We start from the raw sequence: 13165 nt of genomic DNA, 5'->3' as shown, positions 1-13165 counted from the left end.
ATATATTCACTAACATATAATAAAAATTAAAAAGAGAGGAAATTAGGATTCCACATTATATACACCACAATTTCATAGCTCAAAGCAAACTCTCCTAAAAACTGAGATTCCATATATAATTTTCAAATGGATTTAGGTCCATTGAGATATTCATTTCTTTAATAAATAGGGGAGGAAAAAAACAAAACTAATGATAAAAAATTAAATGTGATCAATGTTGAGTGTTATAAAATGTATATTTATAAAGGAGAAAATCGTTATTTTACACTTCAAGTTTTACGAACACCCTTACTTTTATGTATTTAACCTTCTTGTGATTTAATTATGTGTATTTTATTTTAATTAAGTATTTTATGTATTTTAGGGGCATCATAGTCATTTCACAATGAACGAGAGATCAGACGGCAAAACGGACATCACTTTTGAACTCAGGACGGTCGAAAACCTTAAGAGGAGCATAAAAAGAAAAATGGCATTGTTCACATGTACGGTATTGTCTACGTTACTGTTCACGACAATGTTCACATAGATGGATCGATGACATGGCATTGACCGATGATGTGACATTGACTGATGAGGTGTCAGATCCTGTTGGACTAAACTTCTTATGCACTGTTGATCAATGACATGGCAGCATATCAGTGGACCAAAAATCTCGCGTACGATGCATGCATTACACAGGATTATTTTCAACCAAACCGCGTCACTGTTCAAGCCAGGTCAAACCGTGTTACTGTTCAAACCACGTGCTGTTGACTAATGACGTGGCGCAATCCTGAGCGTCCGAACTGTTTTTAATCCAATAACTATGATTTACTCAATGTATCTATAAAAAAAGGGGTCTCCCCCCCTAATTTGATATCTCTGAATCCATTTTGGACTCCATTTTCTGTAATTCCTTCTCCATCTTGTATTTTCTACGTATTTTAATAAATTTTCATGTTACCCCTAATTCAATTATGAGCAGCTAATTTTCTTTCAAGTTTGGGTTGAAGGTGAAGTCTCAACATGTGTCATGGGTTTTATTTGGTAAATTTATTTTTTCTTCCCCTCTAGTTTTTGTGGATGTTTTGACTTCTCGTCGACAAATAATAATAATCTTGTCTAGATACCGTCCTGGTTTCACCGACTCCCTAGTACAAGGTTATTATTCTTTTGCACGATAAGCCCTTAGCATCATATTGATTAGAGTGTGGTTCATGAGGTGTGAATTTCCCCCTCATGATTTAATTGGTATTAATAAGGAATATTCAGCCCATGGTGCATGTTGATATAGATCCAAATACCCAAGTGTTTCGTTTCAATAGATTTCTCTTCAATTTATTATTGTCATTTCAATTCCAATTTTAAGATAATCTAAGTTACTTTCACCACAAATCCAACCACCCATTTACAAAATTAATTCTACACACAATTAAAATCCACCTCCTCGTGGAATCGACATTTGTCACCATTAGTCTATTCTACAATAGATTCGTGCGCTTGCGAGTTCAATAAAATTTGCACAACAATCAACAATATGCTTTTTGAGATGGTTTTTCACATATTTAAATTGGTTTGCACATTTAGTTCAAATACTGATGCAAGTACAAGTGAACAACAGTGGATATCGGAGCTCGGGGATTAGTTGGTGACACGACTCAAAAGTGTATTACTCTCAAGTATAAGAGTGTCTAGTTAATAATATAATCCGGTGAAACCGAGGTCGAACCACATGAAGTTTTTAATTTAGTAAAACTAAGAAAATTAATTACGGGGCAAAGAATTTATTTGAAATTGATTTAAAAATAAGTTAAGGTTTAGGATCCACTCTCTGTATTCAAACTATAATTTTAATACTCTCTCATTTATATTTTGCCTCACTTTTACCAATTAATTATTATATCATTTAATTCTATGTGTGTGGATAAATATGGAATAAAGTACCTAATGTGCCACACTATATTAATGTGTCGACATTATGTCAAAATACCATAAAATCCAGTGAGATTTATAAATTAATATGATATAAAAATAATTAGAAAAGAATTAAATAAACTTAAAAAACTCATTTGCGAAAATAATAATAATTAATAGTTTGAAATATTGAGCTCCACCTTTCACCTCAGCTTAATAAAATTAGCTACTCATATTGAAAGAAAACACAACACTCTTTTTATTTGATAAACTTTTTAAAATATATTACAAAAAAAAATTGATACAAATGGAAACAAGAAAAGAAAATAAACAAACAAAGAAAGAAACTCTTCAGCTAAACTCTCTCTCGGCTTTTGAAAAATCAGCTCAAGCTTCTCTCTCGCGTCCCCCTCGCCTCCGCTCAATTGGCTCCTTTTTATAGGCAACAAATGCTTTAACTTAATTTATTTTATTATTTATTTATTATTTTATTATTATTATTTACATTATCATTATTTTGAAATGTGTGATGGTCAGGAGGCGTGATGGCCTCCTGACCATCACCAGCATGCTTGCCAATGCTTTTATTCTTTTTTTTTTTGTTTTTTGTTTTTTTTATTTTATACATATATATATATTTTAGTATTACATCTCCTCAATTGTGCTTCAATAGTTCTTCTTTGTTCCCGCTTTCAATTCCAATTCCATCTGTATTCCTGAAAAAATATTTACAAGATAAAAATTAACAATTTACGAATTAATTTAACATAAAATATATTTGGGGAGTATTAAAATAATTTAAAAATAATGAACATATTAATCGACAAAATAAGTGAAAAACTAATAATTTTATCTTTATTAAATGTACACTTTTTAGTGTCAATCAGCTGGATTTTGGTGCTGGTTGTTTGTGATTATGAGGGGAAGTGATATGCTGGTTGCCGGTGATGTGTTTAATGATCCTGAGGACGTTGACTATGATGAGGCAGTCGTGTATAAGTTTGGTTTAGAAGTTGTGGTTGAGGAGAAATTCTAATATACATAACAAGTATCATGTTGATTATATAATAAGTAAATGGTGTTATGACATGCCGTGACGATGCCATGTTAGAGTTCAACCCTTGTTTGATTTTTCAAAAGTTACTCCAAAAAAATATTATTATTTTGAAATCCATAGGGCTTTAACTCTCCTCCACAAAAGAACAAAATTATTCATCCTATTGAGTTTTATCTAATTGATTTTTCTTTGATAGATTTTGTGACACTCGAAATTCAAATTAATGTTTACATTATATATGTCAGTTCTGACAATAAATATTTAGGATTCAAAGGAATTGGTAAACTAGTAAGAAAAATAATTGATGTTAAGAATGATAAATTGAATTAATTAATTTATCTATTGGTGTTTTTAATATTGATTTACTAGTTGCCGCAACTATAGTAGAAAGGGCAATTTCAGCCATGGATTTTGTGAAAAATCTTCATTGAAATCGAATAGGAGAAATTAATTACATACAAAAAAAGATATATTTTGTAGCTTGATGATAAATTTATTCTTTAATATTTTAAACACATGAAAACACATCTAGAATAGATATAAATGTATTAAATTGAATATTTTATTTGTTGGAATTTAGCCCTTACTGGATGAATTCCTAACATCACCATTGATGATGTGTGTGTATTTATTTTGAAAAATTACCATGCAAGCAATGGTTATATTAAATTTAATTACACATATCATATATACACTGATTGATTCTATTACATAGGTAATGTTTGGTTGGAAGAGAGGATGGGGAAAAAAAGTAATTTAAATTCCTTTCTTATTTCTGTTGTTTGGTTGAACATAGTTTATAAGAATTTAATTTTCATTAGAATTTAATATACATCATGATGATGAAATTTAAATTCCACTCCAAAGAATAATGAATTTAAATTCCTCTTCTATTGGAAACCTAACATCCAAAATTACCCCTTCAATCTTTTATTAATTTATTTAATGTTATCATATAAATATTATTTATAATTTTATTTTATCAATTTAATATTGTAGATAATTAATTTTCTATTAAGAAAAGTTAAAGTAATTCATTTTCTATTAATAAAAATTAAAGTAATTAATTTTCTATTAATAAAAATTAAAGTAATTAATTTTCTATTAATAAAAATTAAAGTAATTAATTTTCTATTAATAAAAGTTAAAGTAATGATTTAAATAATTAAAAAATCATTTTATTTTTTTCATTAATTTACAAAAATAGAAATATAAATTTAACAGTCACCAGACTGCTGACGCTGCTGCTGTCGGACCGCCATAGCTACCATCACCACTGCACGTGAGATGTCACCGCCAGTACTATTGGACTTGTCGGCCAACGAGCAACATCATTATATTGTCATACAAGTGAAAAATGAATTTTTTTTCTTCAAATCCAATTAAAAAAAAATTGAAAACTTTCTAACTTTCCTAGATCCAAACAAACATAAAATAATTTGGTCTAATAAGTTGCTTCAATTTATAGATAGTCAATTTATGATAATTTTCACATAATTCTCAAGTTGAAATGACATGGCATAATAATGGTTAGCGGCAATATGTGGTGGCTCCAATGGCGGTAGCGGCAACTTTACTTTTTTTTTTGGGGCTTTTAAATAAAAATTTAAAATTATAATATATTAATTTATTTATGTAGAAAAAAATTAAATTAAATTAATTATTTAAAAAATCATGGGATTAACAATCCCAATTTATATAGGAGTTTGGTTAGGATTAATTTTTAAAATATGTGTTTATTTAATTAATCATTACTTATATATCTAATAATTAATTTAATAATCACTATATTAAAATTAATCATGAAAATTAATAATGCCATAATTGGTTGCGTTTATATATATTATTTGCTAATTTTTTTGATAAACTAAATTATATTTAAAATATGTAATAAAAAATTAAATTAATATTTAAATAATTTTTAATTCAATTTAATCTAATTTATATTTGTTCATTATAATTATGATTACCTAGCAACTAATTTTTTTTATATTTAATTTTTTATTAATTGTCTTTTAAATTAATTTTAATGATTATTTATTAATATTCATAAATAATTCTTATTTATATTTAAATGTCAACTTAAATGTTATTTAATTTCATTTAAATATAATTTAATACAGTCCAATCCGGTACTCTACCAAACTTAAGAAATTATTATATAATCTAATATAATCCAGTTAAATCTATTCAAGTTCAATCTTAATAATTAGTCTAATCTAATATTGCGTGTCAAATGTAACCATAGTATACACGGCCCAGAGTATGGTCAACTTAGCAACGTAATATCATTCAGTAATTTAGCAACTCTTTTCACCCAGTTTTAGTTGGGCTTCAAAGGGAAGGCCTATTTCACATAACCAAAAGCCGAAGCCCAAAAGGCACAAAGAGTCGATCATTGTGAGGAAAAACTTACACGAGACGGTTGTACTATTTCATTCTACATCGTCCAATTAATAATAAATTTATTTAAGATTCAAAATTATACTAGCGACTAAAATTAACTTAAAACAGGTGTAATGTATTTATTGGATGGTACCAAATCTCGATAGATCCGTAGCATATGAGTGAGCGTTTGATATTGCCTCTGTGGCATCAATTTCTGTCGAGTTTTTATTCGAGTGGGAACAAGATGATCTCGTTTTCTAACAACAGCTAAGAAAATTTAAAAACAGTATTTTCCGTTTTCAAACCATTCAATGTATTGCATCTTAATTGAGCAGCCAACAGCAGGAAAAATAATAAAAATAATTTTTTTTTTATTTACACTAACCCAACAGAGAATCAGAGATAAATCTTGTGACCCTACAAATAATTAAAATTGGCAATTGAATTATCAAAACGGCAGCTACGAGCCCTAAAAATGACGTTGACATATTTCACATTCGGCTTGATATATTTGTTTCTATGCAAATAATCCAAAGGCTCAAATTCCCACAGAAAATCTAGCAGCTGTTTTCACCCATTCAATTATAGACAAACTATATATTTACTTATAATAATAAGATGTCAAAACTGTGTTCAATATATAAACGCCTGCGGACAATTGTTCTTGGTTAATCAGTGAGCCATGGGACCCGTGCTAACTATGTGCAATTAATTAGTTGCAAGCATTAACTGTGTGCCCAATCACACCCACCGTCGGATATTTAATTCTATATATACAATAAACATGTAAGTTATATCAAACCAAAAGCAAGAGCTCGCAAAAGCGACTTACTTAATTTTGAGTTTTGATTACATTTCGCCATAAGCAGATATCTTTTCTGATTTGAAGAATATGGAACAATCTTGCGCAGGTTTTAGGCTGATTTCAGTTGAATACCATTTATTAATATTATTTTAATATTTGCATTTACGAATAATTATTTTTTTTAATATCAACTTTTCAGGTAGGAACAAACGGTCGGAGAGTTTCTTCCTTTGGTCAACTATTATTGATGATGAAATCGTAAATGACAATCTTAATCTTCTTGTTGTCCCTCAATACGGGAGAAATCCTGACTACAGTGGTTAAGTGTAGTGTTACTTTTTTGTATTATGTTTAATAAATTAAATAAAAGATAAGTACTAAACAGTCAACCTAGTTTAATTCAACTATTAAGATCTCTTGACATATATAAGAGATTTGTTTATTTGTTTCTATGTATACTTTGTCTTTATTAATAAATAAAACTATTGTCTACCTATATGTTGATTAATTTAGATGATCAATAGACATTAAATCGTTATATCAATTTATAACTAATCCATCCTTTTCATAATTACTTGAGAGGAGAATATGAAGATTCTCATATAATAAAAAGAAATATCTTAGGGGATTCGATCTTTGATTAATTGAAAATTTTATTTTTTAAATTTGGTAAAATTATTTTACAATAAAAATATAGAATTATATTATTGGCACAAAAGTATAAAAAAAAAAAAACTAAGTTAGTGTTTTAACGTTTCAGCATAATCTATGAAATTATCTAAATGTCATACTTTATAAATCATCAGCAAAATCATATTTTATTAATCTTCAAAATTCTTTGACAAAAGGAAAAACAATTTCTTTTATGTATCTAATGAAATAAATGCATTATAATTGGGGCACTTATGTATGTGGTTTATTCATGAAGGATCATGATTCTCTCCTGATCTGATCTCTTCCTGAGTAAAAATACATGTGGGTGATTGGTAGTTAATAGATAAAGAAAATGAAAAAGTTAAATCATACCCATACACTATCACTTAAAGACATATGGTATAAGATTTTTAAAAACTCATGAGAGCACAAATAAGGAGAGGATCTTAATCTTATTCATGAAATACAGGTGCTATTTCTCTAAATAATTGAGGCAATGACAAATTGCATTCAAGTTTTTATATTATCTCTTATTTATGTTACTTTTTATCAATATTAAGATTTTTTTTTGGGTCATTGACTATATGCTATACAAATGTAAATATATTCAATAACATATAATAAAAATTAAAAATAAGGGAAATTGGGATTCCACATTATATACACTATAATTAAATAGTTCAGAGCAAGTTCTCCTGGAAACTGAGATTCCACATGCAATTGTCAAATGGATGTAGGTTCATTTCTTTAATAATGGTGATCTTTTATTAATAAAGAACATACCGTCCATAGATCACATACTTTTAAAATAAGAGTTAAAGAGAAATATGCATTTATGCTTAAAATTATTTTAAAATAAATGTCTTATAAATTAAAAAAAAAATAGTTAATCACATGCGTTTAGGCAATAAAAATAACAATAAGTCTGGATCGATTAGTCAATAACTCTTGCTAAGGTTGGCTGATATATACACACACACACACACAGACACACAAACACATATACATATACATATAGATTAAAGAGTTATTTTTTAGTAAATGCATCCTTACTTTGTTAATAAAATATTAAAACATAGATTTTAATACACTAAAGAAAATATAATCTCTAATTTATAGAAATCTATGTTTTTTTATATTTTATTGACATCCTCAACTTATCAAAGTCATAGAGTCTAACTAGATCAATAATATGTGTGTGTATAAATTTTCCAATCCAAGATTTTAAAGTATAGAAAAGTCGAGGATAACTTTAAAACCTCGCGATTTTAAAATTTAATTTCATAATGTTATTAAACCTCATGATTTTGAAACTTTTCTGAACTTTAAAATCACAACCCAAAAAATTACTAATACACACGCACACATGATTAATTAAATGGGATTATGCTTGTCATAAGACAGAGTAACATCGGTATTGCAGAGATTAAGGATAATAATTATTTGTAAGTATTTGAGTAGTAGCCCGCAAGGGCTAGGGAGAGGTGACCAAGTCGTGGAATATCCGAATATAGAATAATTTTGATTAGAATTGAAGATGTAACATTGATAATCGGATATTGGGCATCATTATCTCAAATATACTTCATCTGACTAGTTTTCTATTGTTTTGTAATTGATGGCTTTTTATTTATACGAAACTTTTTTTTTTAAATAATTAGATCTTTGTATAAGAAACTGACAAGAGCTTTGCATGAAAATTTAATATAAAATCAAAAATTGTTGCTTCAATTTGAATCGAGGAGAAAATAATTAAAACTAATGGTCAAAAATTAAATGTGATCAACAAAATCAATGTGCTTTTTGAGACGGTTTTGTTGGATTTTTTAATCTAGTATTGTTGGATCCTTAATACAATGTTAGGTTTATATGTGAATAATTATGTACTGCATACGTCATAGGAGCTTAAACTCAATTAAAAGTGATCCACTAAGGTTTTCAGTAATTTGGACTTTAATGTATCTAACATGATATTGACCTTTAATGTGTAGAGACCTAGTGGTATTTTAATTCTATAATGAGCATAATTAAGAATACCTAATGACAATTATGAAAAGTTGTCTATATAAGTAGTTATGATTCCCTAGTCACACTTATCTTTCTATTCTTTTTGACATTCATCACTAGGGAGAGAGCGCAGAGAAAATTAAAGGATTCTCTAAGAGAACCTATAGATTTGGAAGGCCAGCCACATAATTTTAGAGAGCAATTCAACGTTATGGATTCAGGCACCCTTCCTCGTAATTCGTTATTAATTGTTGGTGATACAATATGAATATTCTTGAATTATAGGTGATGATTTTCACCAAAACATCTCTTGTTCTAACAGGTTTTCTACACATTTAAATTGGTTTACACATTTAGTTCAAATACTAATGCAAGTGCAACAATAGATTTTGGAGCTCAAGGATTGGCCGGATCTTGGTGCCATTTGTTTGCGATTTTGAGGGGAAGTGTTATGTTGGTAGTAGTTTATGTGTTTAGTGGTCCTGAGGATGTTTATTATCTTGAGGCAGTTGCATAGAATTGTGGTTTGCAAGTTATGATGGAGGTGAAATTCTAGAATATATCAAAGTTACCATGTCAGTTATATAACAAGTAAATGATGTCATGACATGCAGTATCGGTACCATGTTAGAGTTTAGCTCTTACTGGATTTTTTAAAAGTTACTCGAAATATTATTATTTTAAAATCCATAGGGCCCTAGCTCTCCTCGCACAAAAGAGTAGAAAATATTCATCTTACTGAGTTTTCTCCAATTGATTTTTCTTCAATGGATCTTATGGCACTTGAAATTCAAATTGATGTTTACATTATAGATATGAGTTATGATAACAAATATTTAGGATTGAAAGAGATTGGTAAACCATTAAGAAAAATAATTGATACTAGGAATAATAAATTGTATTTATTAATTTATTTATTGGTGATATTAACATTGATTTACTAGTGGTCACAACTATAGTAGAAGGAGCAATTTCAGTGATAAATTTTGTGAAAAATCGACAATGAAATCAAATAAAAGAAACTATGTACATATATAGAAAAAGATATGTACATAGTATTGATGATGAGATTATTTTTTAATATTTTCAACATATGAACATACGTCTAGGACATTTATAAATGTATTTGATTGAATGTATTAATGTATTTTTTTTGTTGTTGACCATTTTAAATTATATCATTGTTTGAGCTTCACCCTGCTAGATTGAATTCCTAACATCACCACTAATGATATGTGTGTATTCATTTTATAAAACCATCATGTAGTAGTTATATTAAATTTAATTACATATGTCATATATATAGTGGTTGATTCTATTACCGAGGTGATGTTTGGTTCGAAGGAGAGGAAGAGGAAAGGAAAGTAATTTAAACTCATTTCTTATTTCTATTGTTTGATTGACCATTGTTTATAAGAATTTAATTTCTACTGAAATTTAATATACATCATAATGTGGAGTTTAGATTCCATTCCACATAGTAACAAATGTAAATTCTTCTTCTATTGGGAGTTGAAACATCCAAAATTACACTTTTAAGCTTTTATTAACTTGTTTAATTTTATCAAATTATTATTATCTACAATTTTATTTTATCAATTTAATATTTCAGGTAATTAATTTTATATTAATAAATGTTAAAGTAATTATTTAAACAATTTAATAAATCACTTTATTTATTTAATTACTTAACAAAAATTGAAATACAAATTTAACAATCATCAGACCGTTGTTGCTGCCATCGCCGTTGGGACGAGACGTGGGATGTCACTATCGGTACCGTTGGAGTCATTGGCCAATGAGCAATGTGTTTATATTGCATAAAGGTGAAAAAATGAATTTATTTTCTTCAAATCCGTTTAAGAAAAATTTGAAAACTTTCTAACTTTCCCAGATAAAGGAAAAACATCAAGCATTTTGGTTAATTAGTTCCTTCAATTTATAGATCATCAATTTCTAATGATTTTCATATAATTCTTGAGCTAAAATGACATGGTATAGTGATGACTGGTAGCGACATGCGGTGGCTCCAATGGCAGCGGCGACAAAAACTTTACTTTTTTTTGGCGATCTTAATTAACAAATTCTTTGTATTATGCCATAATTTATTTAGAAATAAATTAAATTAAATTATTTAGAAACAAATTAAATTAAATTATTTATATTAATAAACTTTTTAAATGGAATTTAATTATAAATATAATTATATTATTTACAACAATTTTTATCAGTTATTTATATACTATATTAAATAAATTTATTGTTTAATCTTTTGAATTATATTTATGATTGATATTGAAAGTTTAAAACTAAAGGGTAGAATTGTCCGAATAAAAAATAAGACATTTCCTTTCCTTATATATTTTTGTAACAAATCAAACATTGAAAAAGAGTTTGAATGCACTCACCTCTCCTTTCTTCCACTTTCCTCACCTCTTATTTCCTTACTTTTTTAAAAATAAAAAACCAAACACTGCCACTGATGATATATGTATATTTATTTTTAAAAAATCATCATTATCTAGTGATTATATTAAATTTAAACACACGTATCATATATACATTTATTGATTGTATTACTTTTAATTTATTTTAGAATTTCTTGTGATTGAGACGGGATTTTTATTTTTTGATTGTAAAAGGAGTTTTAATGATTCTTTTGAGTTGTATACATTACATATCTCGATTATATCTGTTGTTTTTTATTTCATATTGCAGCTCATTAACTGACATAAATTAATTTACTATTGATTCACGAGTCATTTAGTTGAAAATATTTTTCATATGTTCTTATTCACAATTTGTAGAGCCTCCTCTTTGGCTTTTGAATAAAATCGTTTATTGAAAAAAGAAAAATTGTTTAGTTAATGTCACATCTTAGTTGTAAACCTTTTTGTTGTGGCGGGATTTTAAATTGAATGAACAGAAAGAGAGTGATGTGAAACATTTACAATACACGGCCGAGAGTCGAATCAACTTAGTAAGATATTGCCGTTCAATAATTTATTAGCAATTCTTTTCACTCAGTTTTAGTTGGTCTTCGGAAGGAAGGTCGATTTCACATAAAGGACAGCCAAAGTTCAAAAGCCCCAAAGAGTTGATCTATTGATCATTGTGAGGGAAAATTCTATGATGTTATAATTAAAATCACGACATTAATACCGTAGTTACTGTTGGGGAAAAATCAAGATTTTAAAATTTTATAAAACCTTTTGAAGGACCGCTCTCATATAATATATAGGAATACGTAATCCAAAAATCGTACCTTGAAAATCTGAGTTGGCTTTTTCCGCTGAAGTGATTTAGGCTCCTAAATCACGATCCGCCACCACCACTCCTGTTAGATCACGATCCGTCACCACCGCGCTTGTTAGATCACGAACTGTCTCCAATGATCTTCCAGGTTATGACTCAGGTTCGATCTGCACTTGACGTGTGGGCGCCTTTATCACTACCAAAGCAACAAGCACGAGAAAATTTTTCTCTCAACAATGGAGAGAAAAATCTTTTTCTCTGATCTGTATAAAGTGGCTTCTCCATCTTTCTTTAGGGAAAAATAAGCCTTTTATATCACCCTTTAGTGAAAACCCTAGGCTCCAAATAATGCTCTAAATAAAACTCACGTTATTTTCTTTTTCAATAGGGGACCCACCTTGTAAAATAACATAAGGCCCCTTATACAAAAGCTAATTAAATGGAGCCTCTCACTAAATGATATATTTAGGCTTTTGACCCAAATAGCTAGTTATCTTACTTATTAGTTCAGTAGTGGTGCAGTCAATTAAATGAGCTAACCCGGGGATCATTTGGGAACATACAATAGTGGCTACAATAATTAGGTCTGTAATTAAACTAGCCCAATTATTTAATTCCAAATCTACTCCACTAAAAGATTGGAACTGACTTCCATAATTGTATACTCGAATAATAATTCGTCCCAAGCCACATTGATTTCTTTACTGCACAATCCTTTGTACCACATCGTTAATTAAATTGATATCTCAACTGTCCAATCAATTTAATAACATCTTATTCCTTGATCCTTACTGATTTTCTCTAATGATCATTTTCAACATACTAAATATGTTGACACACTCTGGCCAGAGAATTCTATGATCAAGTGCCGAAAACCCATCAAGAGATGTGTTGTACAAATTCTATATTGTTAATCCATAACTCCAATACTCATAATTGCTCCCACCAAGATACCGGGTAATCTTGACCACAAGGCTGTGTCGTGCCCATTGGTAACTCAAATGGAATAACATTACAATCATGAAATCATAATTAACTTCAGATTAAGAATACAGTAAAATCAACGCCTATGAGATTTAATAAGTCTGACAGTTATTACAAAG

Source organism: Citrus clementina, unplaced genomic scaffold, assembly GCF_000493195.1.
Source record: "Citrus clementina cultivar Clemenules unplaced genomic scaffold, Citrus_clementina_v1.0 scaffold_4, whole genome shotgun sequence".
Classification (NCBI taxonomy): domain Eukaryota; kingdom Viridiplantae; phylum Streptophyta; class Magnoliopsida; order Sapindales; family Rutaceae; genus Citrus; species Citrus x clementina.
Note: the sequence above shows the minus strand (reverse complement) of the source record.